Source organism: Gopherus evgoodei, chromosome 12 (genome assembly GCF_007399415.2).
Source record: "Gopherus evgoodei ecotype Sinaloan lineage chromosome 12, rGopEvg1_v1.p, whole genome shotgun sequence".
NCBI classification, from domain to species: Eukaryota; Metazoa; Chordata; order Testudines; family Testudinidae; genus Gopherus; species Gopherus evgoodei.
In genome coordinates this window covers 16,113,673-16,127,631 of record NC_044333.1, presented here as the reverse complement: position 1 = coordinate 16,127,631, position 13,959 = coordinate 16,113,673, and positions in this window count along the sequence as shown.

The window sequence follows — 13,959 nt, the reverse complement described above, 5'->3', positions numbered from 1 at the left end:
GCTTCCCCTTCCCCTTGGCCACCCCAAGTACCTGCTTGCTGCATGGATGCCCTGGATATCTCACAGGTAATAAATGACTTCAGGATACTCAGAAGCATACTGAAGAAGAATGTCCAAGAACTTTTCTCTAGGAACTTTTCTGCCCTGCAAGCAAAGGAAGATGGAAGGCAGAAGATTCTGGAAGTGAACTAGGTAAATGATGGAGGGTTTTGACCTTGTGGAACATTGGTTCACCTTCTTTGGGAAGGGGTCGTATAGTTTGGATGGCCTCCACCTCAGCAGAAGGGAATCAATCTCCTCCAGAACAGGCTGACTATAGTAGTCAGGAGGTGTTAAACTAATAAAAGAAAAGGGTAAAAAGAGGGAAGACATGAGCACTCATTTAGCACAGAATCAAGATACTGAGAACAAAATTAATCAAGGAACCAAAGAACATGAAGGGAACATATTCTTTATTTGCCTGTACACCAGTGCTAGGGGGCATGGTAACAAACAAGAGGAACTGGAATTGCTCATTAATCAGCATAAATATGATCTAGTTGGTATTACTGAAATCTGGTGGTTCACATGACTAGAATGCTAGAATCAATAGTTATAACCTATCTAGAAAGGAATGAGTGGGCAAAAGGAGTGGTGGAATGGCTCTCTGTTTCAAAAATGGACTTACTTGTTTCTGAGTTACTGATAACTCAGAAGAAAATTATGTTGAATGTTTATCAATCAATATTCTAACAGGTAAAGCACAAGATTGGGTAGTAGGTGGTGTCTGGTAAAGACCATGAAATCACACTAGGGAACAGAATGACCGTCTCTTTATGCCCCTATCTAGAATATGTAAGCAAAAAAGCTGCATGATCATGGAGGACTTCAATTTGAGTGACATATGCTGGAGGTCTCATGCTGACAGTACTAACACATCCTTTGAATGTCTAAATATGACAGATGACCATTTCCTTATTCCAAAACCGTTGCATCCAATACGGGAGGATTAGGCTTAGTCTTGATAAACAGAGGAACTGATCAAAGAACTGAAATTAATGGTATCTTTGGTGCAAGTGATCGTGACTACATTTATAAATGTGCGAATGGAATAGAGTCCCCATTGATGATATATATGCTTAGTTCTTTCAAAGGATCATTTTCACAATGCTGAAAACAATGATGAGCCAAATCATCTGGGAGGAAAAATTTAATCAGAAGAATGTGAATGACAATTAGAAATTGTTTAAAAATACTTTACTAGATGCCCAAACGCCACAAACGAGAAGAAGGCTGTATTAGTTAAAACCTCACCTAGTATAAAGGGGAAAAGAAGGCATCTATAAAAAAATAATATATAACAAATGGAAGAAGAGGGAAGCTGATAGTAACAAGTATAAATCAGAAGTTAGGAAGTGTAGACAACTGATAAGTAAAGCAATGAGACAAGAAGAAATTATGTCAGCAGGGTTGAGGACAATGATGAAGATTTTTTTTAGTATATTAAGAATAAAAAGAATCCTGACAATGGTATTCATCCATTACAAAATGGAAATGGTAGAATTATCAATAATGATGCAGAAAAAAGGCAATAATTATTGAATTTTCTATATTTAGGAAAAAACAGATTATGTAGTTGCATCATATAATAAGACTCTTTCCATTCTACTAGTATTTTAGGAAGATTTTAAAGAGCAACAACTGAAGTCAAACATTTTAAAATCAGCAGGTCCAAGAGTTTTAAAAGAGCTGGCTGAGGAATTTGCTGGACTGTTAATATTGCTTTTCAATAAGTTTTGACTCACTTGGAAAGTTCTAGAAGACTGGAAGAAAGTTAATGTTTTGCCAGTATTTATAAAAGGTAAACGGGATTGCCCAGGTAATAATAAGTTCCGCAGTATGACAGCAAGCCCAGGCAAGATAATGAAGCAGCTGATATGGGACAATTAAATGAGGTTAGTGTAATTAATGTCAATCTGTGCTGATCCACAGAGGATAGCAATCAGTTACAGACCCAGCTGGAAAGCTTTACTCTAGCTGTGACTATTATCAGCCAAGATGGAGGCCTACACATCAGCACAGTGGAATGGTGAACAGTCAAACCAGGCATTTTACAGACATAATTGAACTTGAGGCCATGAACAGACAAAACACTTCATTAACTGTAAGTTGCTTGTCATGTCTGTAAAGTACAGCAAGGAATGTCACAGTTTAAAAAAAATATCCAACAGTGAACAATTAGCATGAGAGTTAACAGTGGAGATAGATAAGGATACAGTTCATACAATTTGTTAAACAAATGTACTTGTGTAAACCTTGTTGCATTTGTCAGGTTAGACTCTCAAATGTTGCTGCCCTGTGGAGCTTGTGGTCTCCAAAGTCTCCTTCCATTCTGTGGAGTTGGAGCCTCAGCTGGGTCCTGAGCCTGAAGTGTTCTGATGGAAAGATTCAGAAGGACAGAGGTTTGTTTATATTTCTGGCTGCATCTTAGAAAAAGCATAGTCTGCCTTTACTATGGAGCTAGCCTGGGCTGCTCCTGGGGCTAGACCCTACTTTCCTAGGCAGCCCACACTCCCATTGACTTTGACAGGACTTTTGCTTGTATCAAAGGATTGCAGAATAAGGCCAAAAGTTGGAGATTTTTCAAATGCAGAGTCTTTCTTTTTTGGCAATGCAATCCTCCAGGGGGGCCAATAAAGTATTTGAGGACAGTTCAAAAATGATATATTTGAATTTGGGTTGAACTGACCAAAATAAAATATTTCATTTTGATTTTCCCAATGGAAAATGGAATTATTATTTGTTTTGCAAAATCAAAATTTTCCCAATTTTGATTTTGTGAACATTCCATTTTCCATCAGAAAATAATTTTGATGGAAAATTCCTGACCAGCTCTAGTTGTACATGAGAAGCAAATTAGATCCATATTTCTCAAATGTCAGTAGTAGGTACAATGCTTTTACTACAATATGTGAATTTTTAAGTCAATCTCTTAGCCTCTGCACCTTGTTACACTTTTATAATATCCTTACATTTGAAACTTTTCTTTGGCAATCATCTTTTAACCTCAACACACCAAAGTTGGCAAAAGTGTATTCAGAAATGCCAACATGCTGTTATTCGTATCTGCATCGGTCTCACACACAGCAGCTCCTTCCAAAGACCCTGGAAGAAATGTCTAAATTATATCTCGTATACTGTAAGTCACATTGAGCTACATATGCTCTAATTGTTGGGTTGAAATGTGGAAGCCTATTTTAGATTCTGTATGGCATTCACTGAAATCCTTGTTACAGTTTTCTGCCTCTGACGAGAATGCACTATTTTTGTATCATTTGTTTGCTTTTGTTAAATTTTAGTACACTCAAGTGACTCAAGAGAACAGTGTGCATAATTTTTTCTCCTCAGCTGATCTTCAGATGAAGATCTTGTGCAGACAGGAGGGAAATAACATAAAAATGAAGAAATATGGGGTATTTTATTAAACATTATTTCAAAGAAAAGTCCACTTTTTTGGCCATACTTATCTCCTCTGATATGGACACCATAGACTAGCTTGAGACTCTGCGGCACAGGCCAGTGATTATCTCAGCAAAGGTTTGGGGCCCTAGTATAAATGTGATATGATTCTTATATAACACTTATTAGTTCCATTTCTCTAGCTCCATTTATTTTATTTTTATATATTCTTTATCTCATGTGCTGGTTTGTTTACATTTGGCAGTAAAAGGCGCAGAACGAATTGCTATCAATACATTACGTCTGTTTTGATCTGTTGCTTTGTTTGCTTCTTCTGGTTTGTTACAGTATGACATCAAACATATTATTAAGATACTATACACACTCCACCCTGCCACATACATTTGAAGGATATTAAACTTGCAAAATTAAACACTGAAGACATGAAATTACAAAATTAAGGGTGGTTATGCAATCTTAACACATCCCCTTGGTGCATATATATTACACTCATGTAATAAATTTATCGTATGTCCTTTTATTTTTGCAGGACTGCTGCCTCATTAAAATGGCGTCTTTCATTAGCAATATCAGCACTATTCAGTTACTAGACACACTCAATGGAGTGACAATAATATCTAAAGTCTTCTTTTCCCCTCCTACTCAACATATGCAGTAATATAAAATTATTATTATTTAGTAAACATTTATATAGCTCTCTAAGTTATTCTAAGTAATCAGCACAATTTTCTTTTAAAAAAATTGTTAGAGTTCAGACCATCTTCAATTTAACCTGTTGTTATGATAGCCTCAGGCACTACACACTCAGCCTCCTTGGATACCACAGTGAATTTAAGCAACTTCCCTCTGTCTTATGAACCACAAAGCCAGTGACTAAGATTAAGCAGATTTCTCCAATACCAACAAATAAAGCCTTATGTTGAACTATTTCTGGTTTTTCAGATGCATTATGATGTTGCTAAATAAATCTAGTAATGCCACAACAAGGCCTTATTTGTGCTCTAGCTCACAAACTTTGCAACCTAAATGTCAGAACTAAAAAATTGCTATTCAAGTAAGAAGGGGAAATACAGTTTATACATCCCCCATGTCCTACAAAACCTCTACACATAATCTTGTGTCATTGCAGATGCACAAATAATTGATGCACTGTACAAATTAGTCCTGCAAACACATTTGCTTTCTAACTTTGATTCAAACCTCATTACATTTAATAGTTCCATACCAAAATGCCATGTTGTGTAATAAAAATTTCTACCAAACTACTTTTCTTGCGCAAAACATTGCAAAAGCAAAATACTGAGAACTGTATTATTAGCATGTTCAAAGGGCAAAATGTACTCCACCAACATAAATCTGGCGTAATCAGGTTTTGTGATTAGTAGTAGTAGATGGGGTTTGGGAGCTGAAATTCACCCTTCCTTGGTATAACTCCCATTATCACTCTTTGCTCTGGGTTAGATTTGTTATGAGATGAGACGATACCTTCAATTGTACAGAGAAACATCTGGACATCCAGGCAACAGATGGCCCCTCAGGCAGTGCCAACACAAGAAACAGAGGTGGTAAGGACTGTGCTGGCCAACTCTATGGGCTGGATGCTCAGCTAGTGTAAATCAGCATAGCTCCACTCCAATGATTTATACCAGCTGGGGGTCTGGCCCTCTGTGAGAATTTCACCTAATATGAACATTAGATAAAGAAACATTAGTTACCATCACAATAGCAACCTTATAACCCAATTTTGATCTCAACCAAGCTAATCCAAGTAAAAGTATATTTTATCAGATACACTGCACACAGAATCAGCATTAGACATCTACTAAATTAGTGCCACTGCCTGCTCTAGTTTTTAAGTACTTTTTTTTTAAAAAGGGCAAATCCTGAAGTCTTTCAGGGCATTTCTCTGAGTAAAGCTGAGTACAGATCTGGGGATTTGGCCTATGGAGAGAAAGATGGCTCAGCTGTCTTGAAGAACTCTTTGCTCCAGCCAACTTGTCTTTGTCAAATATTTTATTCAGCAACCAACACCTATCCCTTGTGCACTCTTACAAGAGGGCACTGCCAATTTTTTTTGCCATGTGATAAAATATTTTATAATGATAAATGTCTAGTAAGATAATATTTGGATAGGTCTCTGCAAGTTGTAGCTATATAGATTGCTTATTAGGGAAGTATTACATTCAGGTTTGTTTGATTTTTAGCTCTAAATTAAGAAACATCACATGCCAGGAGTTTTAAGGTGTCATTATTCAATGATTTTAAGAGGAACACTGGGTATATCAGTGCTGCAACAATACAAATTAAACAAATGGAAAAAAAGCAAAAGTAATTAAAGTTGAGCAATGAGACTAATGAATTGAAAGGTAGGCCAAACTTTAGCAATGCATATTCAGTAACAAGAGCCTAAGTAGTTAGGTATTGCTGAAGAAAGATTGTTAAAGTGCCCATGATTGTAGTTCTGTGAAATCTACTTCATTTAGGAACCAAATACACTTTTTATGGTCCACTTCAGAAGGTTCCATTAAAACATAAGGGGATGTGCGAGACAGGATGGTCTTGTGGTTAAGGCGTGGAATGGGAAACAAGAAATCTAGGTTCTATTCTTGGCTAACTTAGGACTTCTTGTGTGGTCTTGGGGAAGTCACATAACTTTGCTGTGTCTTAGGTTTTTCATCAGTAAAATGGGGCTAATAAAACTTTCCTATCTCACAGGTGTGTTGTGAACATAAAGCAGAAGTAAGGGTGGTATGGTATTGCCACCCTTACTTCTGCACTGCTGCTAGTGGCCGTGCAGCCTTCAGAGCTGGGTGCCTGGCCAACAGTTACCTCTCTCCGGCCGCCCAGCTCTGAAGGCAGCGCCAGCAGCAGCGCAGAAGGGGGAGGTGGGGAAGTGTCATGGTATGAACTTATCCATGAAATTTGCTATTTATGAGGGGACTCACCCGCGAAAAATGTGTGATTTGTCCGTGATTTAAGCAGACCTCTTATTATACAGTATGACCAAAAATTTCAAACGGGCCTCAGTTTTTGGAAGCCCTATCTGAAACAGTTTGTATCTGATTTTTAAAAATGGTGAGGACCACTAGTTCAGTTAAATATGAGTGGAAGGTATTCAGTCCCTTTGAAAATGAGGCCAATGCCACTTTTCAAAATTTGGCTTCTATGTCCACAACACTCTCTCTTCCAATGGAAAGAAATTAGAGAAAAAAAAAAAAACAACAGTTACTGATGAAGCTGTATTTATTACATGCCTTACATTAAATATCTCCTTACTACATGGGGAGCCCTATTATTTTCAATGGCTCTACTTAGTAAAATGTTACTCAGCATAAGTAAGGCTATCCAGATCTGGCCCTAAATGACTCTGGGAAGTATTTGAACAATGGTATGAAACTACAGCATATGTCTCCAATATATGAGTCGAAAAATACTATTAGTAATAGCAATAGTTTTAGTCATTTATATTTCGGTAGCACCCAGAAGGCACAGATAGGATTGGGCCTCCATTGTTTTAGACTCTGCACAAACATTAATAAAAGACACTCCCTTTTCAGCATACAGTCTAAAAGACACAAACTATATGAATAGCAGGGGGTCAGAGATAGAACATAGAAGTAAATGAAGATTTTTTAAAATAAATTTAATTGAGGGTAGAGATAGGGTGGAATAGCAGATCTGAAGAAGTTAGTAAGATTAAACTACTACTATTAAATTACTAGAAGTAAAGGAGTAGGAGAAGGAAGAAAGGGTAAAAATACTAGTTGAAGCCTATAGGTTTATTGTCTTTGAAAGTACTTGGAGTAGATATGGATAATGATAACATGGGAAATAGGAGGTCAACCCTAAAATTCAGCAATTATTGGGAGCAATGTCTAATAATCCTACCTTGCGAGTAAGTAATAGTAGAACAAATGAAAAAACACCATGTCTGCCTTGACAGAAACAAAGCAATTTATTGGCCTGATATTAAAAAAAAAAAGAAAGGGTGGCAGGGAAGAGAGAGAAGAACATTGGCTTGGGTCAAAGAACTGATTGGGAAACCAATGCATAAGTGCAAATAATTTAATTCTCTATGTGTTTTAAATTATTTAGTTCTTTCTTCCCTTATAATCTGTATGAACCTTTCAGTTACTGAGATTGTTCTCAGGCAGAGATGCAGGTGACATTATCTCAGCCACTCAAGATTGTCGTTCTATAAACGTTGCTCTGTCAAACGCACTAATCAAGACACTCACCTACTTGCTTACCTACTTACCTAAAACATTTCTCATGTCAGTGTTTATATCTGAAAGCCGTATCAAATATTTACCTGAATGCACATGGATTTGCTTAGCTGTTTCTTTCTATGTCTCTAAGGTATTATGGTGGGGAATGGAGCGGGATTTATTTTATGTTTAACCACTCATTTATGTGAAACTGCCAGAGACAACAGGGAGCAAGCTACATAATGAGAAAATTATCCCAGGTTAACATTGTTACTATATTCTTCTGCTGACAAGAACAATATGTATGCCATATTCACTAGGTTTCAGATGGCGGATAAAAGCCCTCAAGTGTCCTCAACATAGGCTTCAACTTAACTAACAAATACTAGACAGTTAATAATACAGTAGCTAAAGCTAGGCCTTTTAAGGAACACTTAACCTTTTAATACATAGCTCTGTTGCTTTACAGCACTGACAATCAAAATCATATTGGTGCAATTGTTTCTAGTGGCCTCATTAGGCTGAAATTCAGCCAGGCTTCCATCACATAGAGCAGCACAGCTTCAGTTTCATAAAAGGTCACATTTCAGTAACAAATGTATTAATCAGAGGGGACCCTTCGTCTCCAGGCTCCAATTGTTACATTATTTTGTACATTAGAATGTCACTTAAGTGACTTTTTACAAAGTGAAGGGTCTTAAAGATATCAACGAAAATGGTACTCAGTGCATGAATGGGAACATAGAAGGTCCTCAGGATACAGATTTAGGCCTCGTCCAGACTAGGGGAGGAAAATCGATCTTAGATACGCAACTTCAGCTACGTGAATAACGTAGCTGAAGTCGAATGTCTAAGATCGAATTACTCACCCGTCCAGACAGTGCGGGATCGATGTCCGCGGCTCTCCGTGTCAATTCCGGAACTCCGTTCGGGTTGATGTAGTTCCGGAATCGATGTAAGCGCGCTCGGGGATCGATATATCGCGTCTAGACTAGATGCGGTATATCGATTCCCGAGCAATCGATTTTAACCCGCTGATACGGTGGGGTAGTCTGGACGTGGGCTGTGAAACTTCGTAGTAGTTATACTGTAATGAAGGTCTCTAATGGAAAGAGAGGGAAAGGAGAATGCTTATCTTCTTCAGCATAGAGGTCCATAATGTGGAAGACTGTTAAAGAAATCCCAGTTAAAGAGATCTCCTGAAATGTTCAGTCAGTGCAATAACATCCAGAACTGCTATTATGCTTCCTCCAAGAATCCCAAAGTGTTTCCCAGATGCTAATTCAATGAGCTGTGAGGTATCTGTTATGAATATTTTTCAGATGGACAAACTAAGCCACAGAGGCCTATAGATTCCTGACCTTCACCAAGGAGAATGGAGGAGACCAAATTAATATCCATCCATTAGAGTGGCAGGATCTGTGCTGAAGGAGTATGCTCCAGCCACGGCAGTGAGCAGAAAACAGAAGCCATGCTGCCATTGGTTCGCTACCCCTAGCTTCACTCTGTGAAGTTACAGCAGTTCACATTGCCTAAGGTACCATTAACTCTCCACAACTGTTCCTGCAGATTGGGGAGCACTGAAAAGGGGGCAGGACACTGCATTGTTCAGGCTCTCCTCAACTGTCCCCTCCCCAGTTCTTACTCTCACCCTACACAGCTAGATGAAGGATTAACCCAGAGATGATCCTTCCTGCTTCTGCAGTGGAAAGAACATATGGGGCCAGTGAGATTAAGTTTCCAGTAGAGCTGGAAACAGAGCACAGAAGTCCTGACTCCCACTCCCCGGCAGTATTGTGAATTTTACAAAACATTATCTTCCACTTATACTCCTCAGTCCAAATTGATCCTTCCCCAAGTGCAAACAGAAAAGGACAATGGCATAAAAGTTCCAAGGGGTAGGCTGTTTCCCCTCCTTTTTTCTGTAGCAAAAGGAGGCAGTAAGACAGTTACAGTCTAGCCAAATTTTCTTTAGAGGTGGAGATCCTCTCAGCCCAGGCTCCTCAAAGCCCCAGTGCCACAGAGCCTGCCTCCAACTAAGGATAAGCTTCACACCAAGCCTCTCGGTGCCTCTCTCAAAATCAGACAGTGGATGCTGCTTGACTGACGGGATGAGTTTCCTCCCCTCTAGGGCTGAGCATCACAACTCCTGCAGGTTTGGGGAGTAAAGGATCACACCCTGCAAAAACGGAGACTCCAAATTCTGGCCTCAGATATCTGTGGGGTTGAAAAAGTGTAAATAAGGGTGTAATTTGGCCTATTATGGGACAGTGAGATTAGCTGCCCTTAAATCCTGCCTCCCAGTCCCTTGCTGCAACCAGCAAACCACACTGCACATCACTGGTGGTACCAAGGCACACAAACTCTGTGGGTCAGACTCTGCCTTTGGATACATACATGGCTCCCACTAATGTCCATGGGAACTGCAACAATACATATCCACCCCTTGATATAAAATAGCTGAATGTCTTGACCTCCAGGACACTATGTAAAGCTCATCTTTTGAGCAGGCATTTAGAGAGTGCTCAGATGACTGAGACTTGGAGTTTCTTTTTGCAATCTGAGGGTGGCGTGTTTTGTTTTGTTGTGTTTCCTTGCTGACACAATGGTTGCTTTTTGGTGAGCGGTTTTGCTGCTCTTTTATTTTATCTTTATTTTTTTGTATTGCTATGGTTTGCATTTTTAGTGGCTGTCAGGATGTGCAGAGCCTGGAAGGTGTGTCTTTTCTGAAGGGTAAATCAAAATAAATATCTGAGGGCAGACTATAACCCATACCTTCACATGTCACTGAGAGAATGTTCAATTTCAGGTCCTCCTTCAAAAGTCATAACTAGCTGTAACGCCTGGGTGAGAGGGGGAGAGAAATCTCAAAGCCCCTGCAAAACACTGCTCTATGTTTCTTAAGTTTGAGATGACAGAAGAGGATTTCACTAAAAGAAAAAAAAATGACTGTGGAGCAAAATTCCACCCTCAAACTCAAGCTTGAGGACAAGAGGGGAATGCAGTCCTTAATGAAGAGTCTTGGGATCGCTTTGCACAGGTTTTTAGCCTTTTTTATTTAAACTGAATTTAGTGATTTTGTATTAAACTACAGTTGGTTCAGCTTCTGTTGCTACGGTTTCAAGCTCAGAGTGAAAAACCTTTTCTCAAGTTTGGAGACTGCAGGAACACATGAAGACCAGGGACAGTGACCACATATGCAATCACAAGTATGAAGTCTTATCGGTACTACAACTTTTATTAAAGCAATAAGTTATCACAGAGGCTCTCAAACTTTTCTACTGGTGACCCCTTTCACACAGCAAGCCTCTGAGTGCGACCCCCCTTTATAAATTAAAAACACTTTTTTATATATGGAACACCATTATAAATGCTCAAGGCAAAGCGGGATTTGGGGTGGAGGCTGACAGCTCGCAACCTCCAATGTAATAACCTCATGACCCCCAGTTTGAGAATCCCTGAAATAAAGTTACAATTATTCATGCATATATAAATCCCACGAAAAACCAAGCAATGACTAATACTGTAGTGATACTCACATTCCCAAAGATATTCTAGGATCTTACTGATCTCTCGAGAGATGATCAATAGAGGGTGGTTCCTGTTGAGATTTCCCCTGGGTTTTCCAGTTTTACCCAGACGACCTCTTTTATATTGTTGTTCAGATTGTGCCTAACACCTTATGCATGTGTGTGAGGGTTTCAGCCCGCTTTTCCTTACCTGTATTTCCACACTCCATGAATTTTGGATAGCCTATTTTTCGTACATTGGTATCTTAGTTCCCCTTATTCTCATTAGCATCTATGCACAGCAAGTGTCCATGGTAACCTGGGGACAGAACAGAACTTTCCGTGATGTTACAATCAGATGTTTTGTTGTCTATTGCAGTCTATTTTTCCATATCATCACCTACTGGCATTCCTTCTAGCAATCCTGTAACCTTACTGGATTAGGGTTATTCCCAGGTCACCCCTTCATGCCAAGCATTCTTAAACCTGTGGCCTAGTATGGCTAAGCTAAAATCTTACAGGTTTCAGTCGGTAGCCTTGCATTATAGCCATGCTTTACTTATATACACACACTTCACTCCTAAACACTTGTCAGCCTTATACTTCTATAATCCTATAATTTAAATCTCTTTAGCATAGATTAATTAGATATGAAACAGTATATGTGCTGTCCATAATGCTAAATAGCACATGATAAATGGATGACAAAATGAACTAACTGGCTACAGTTCCAATAAATATGCTGATTGAAAATAAACAGGTGAAAAGTAAAAATGCTACTTCAAAAGTAAAGATTGTTTGTGTTCAAACTGCACTGGAGAAATTAGTCAAGGGTAGTTCATCCTTGTGAAAATATGATCTGTCACACTGCCAAGTCAATAAGACTTTATGAAGTAAATGCTGGTCATACAAATCAAAGATACCTATAAACAACTTTGAAGGTGAATGGCAAAGATTTGCCAGTTCAAAAACTGTTTAGGATTTGACTCAAACAATGACACAAGATAAGACAACAAAAATAAAATGAATAAATACTTGAATAACAGAGTATTTCTTGATTCATTTCTCATCACTTACTGGATTCACCAAGCCTGGACATCACATGCCCTTTCTCCTACTTTATTTTTTCTTGTGTTTCCATGATAATCATTGCTAATCCCACATGTACTTACTTTGAGAAAAAGGAGGGGAACTTAATCAGGATATTTAAGGACAGTTCAAATAGCATCACAAGGTTCTCACCTTATTCCATGATCCTAGTCTGCTATTTGCTTTATTGATCAGGTTCTATCCCACACGTTTATGTAAGAAGCAGCTTCACAGGCAAAGAAAATCTGAACTGCCTCCCCAAGGATGAATATGTTGAGTATGCCACTAGTTTGAATAGTTGTTTTTTTAAAAACCTGATCTATAACAAAAACATTTTTAAACAAACAAACAAACAAAAAACAGCGGGGGCGGGGAGCAAAAAGATTTTCACTGAAATGTTTCATTTTTGTCAAAATTTTAAAGTTTTTCAACAAAAAATTGAACTAAATTTCTTTTGCTAAATCCTTTCAGGTTTTGGTAAAATAATTCTAATTTTTAGTTTCCAAATCCCACAAGAAAACTGAACTTTTTCTGTTTTCACTTTTTCCAGAGCTACTTTTAAAAAAAAGTTTTCAAAATTTTCCACACACACACAAAACCTCCTCAAAAAACAAAAATAAACTACAAACCTGACCTTTTTCAGCCAGCTCTTGACTTTCCCTCACCCTTCACCCCCAATTTCTGGAATCATAGAGAACCCCTTCCTTGATTCTACCTGCCTACCTATAATCTATATCCCTATCTTAGGTACTTACATGCCCCCCACTGTTGTACAATCTTCAATGCATTTAACCTCTCAGCACCTCTGTGAGGTGGGCCTCAGTCTAGCCGAACAGCAGCAGCAGACACAGTCTCCCAACAAACATACATATTCACCTGTGTGACTACCAGGAACATCTGAAGTTAAAATTATTTTTCAAAATCAAATGAACTCTATGCAGCAAATACAAGTCATCAGCTGTGTTGTTAAAAATAGCAAGAGTTACTAACAGGATGAGCAGTTTGTTTCTGAGTCAGACCCTCCAAACCCCAAACAAAGCTGAATTCAGGATAGAGTTGGCAATTAAAATCCACTGTGTATTGATTCATTTCTATTAATAATTAATAGCATGTTTTTGACTACTCTGTGTATCTGCACCAGGACTCCACAATCCAGAAGGTACAATCTCTAATGACACTCTACACTTATTGGCACCCATTCAAGGAATTCAGACCATTTTGAGGCTTAATGCATTAGTACTTTTATTGCTCCTTCTCTATACGTAATTATCCCAATTTTGCACGACTAAATGACGCAAGCAGAGATTAAGAGCCTGATTTCTAAATCATGTGCACAACTACATGTGAAAAAATACATTGCACCCCTAGTTTATACATGCAATTTGAGTCACTACAGGTGTGAATCAAAAAATTGTATGCAAGTGGACAGATATTCATCATGAGCTTGATCCAGAGCTCACTGAAGGCTACAGCTACACTAGAAAGTAGCACTGGTAAAATTTCTTCCGGCATAAAGCTGCCGACATCGCTATTTTGTGAGAGCACCACATTTGGCTGCCATAGATGGTGCAGGGCATTCACATATCACCAGGTTGTATTGGCAAAAGTCGTGCTGCACTGGTAGGCATCCCATTGTCCCTGACATCACTGTCTGGTGCATGGCCCTATGGGAACTTTTTTTGGGTGCACAGTGG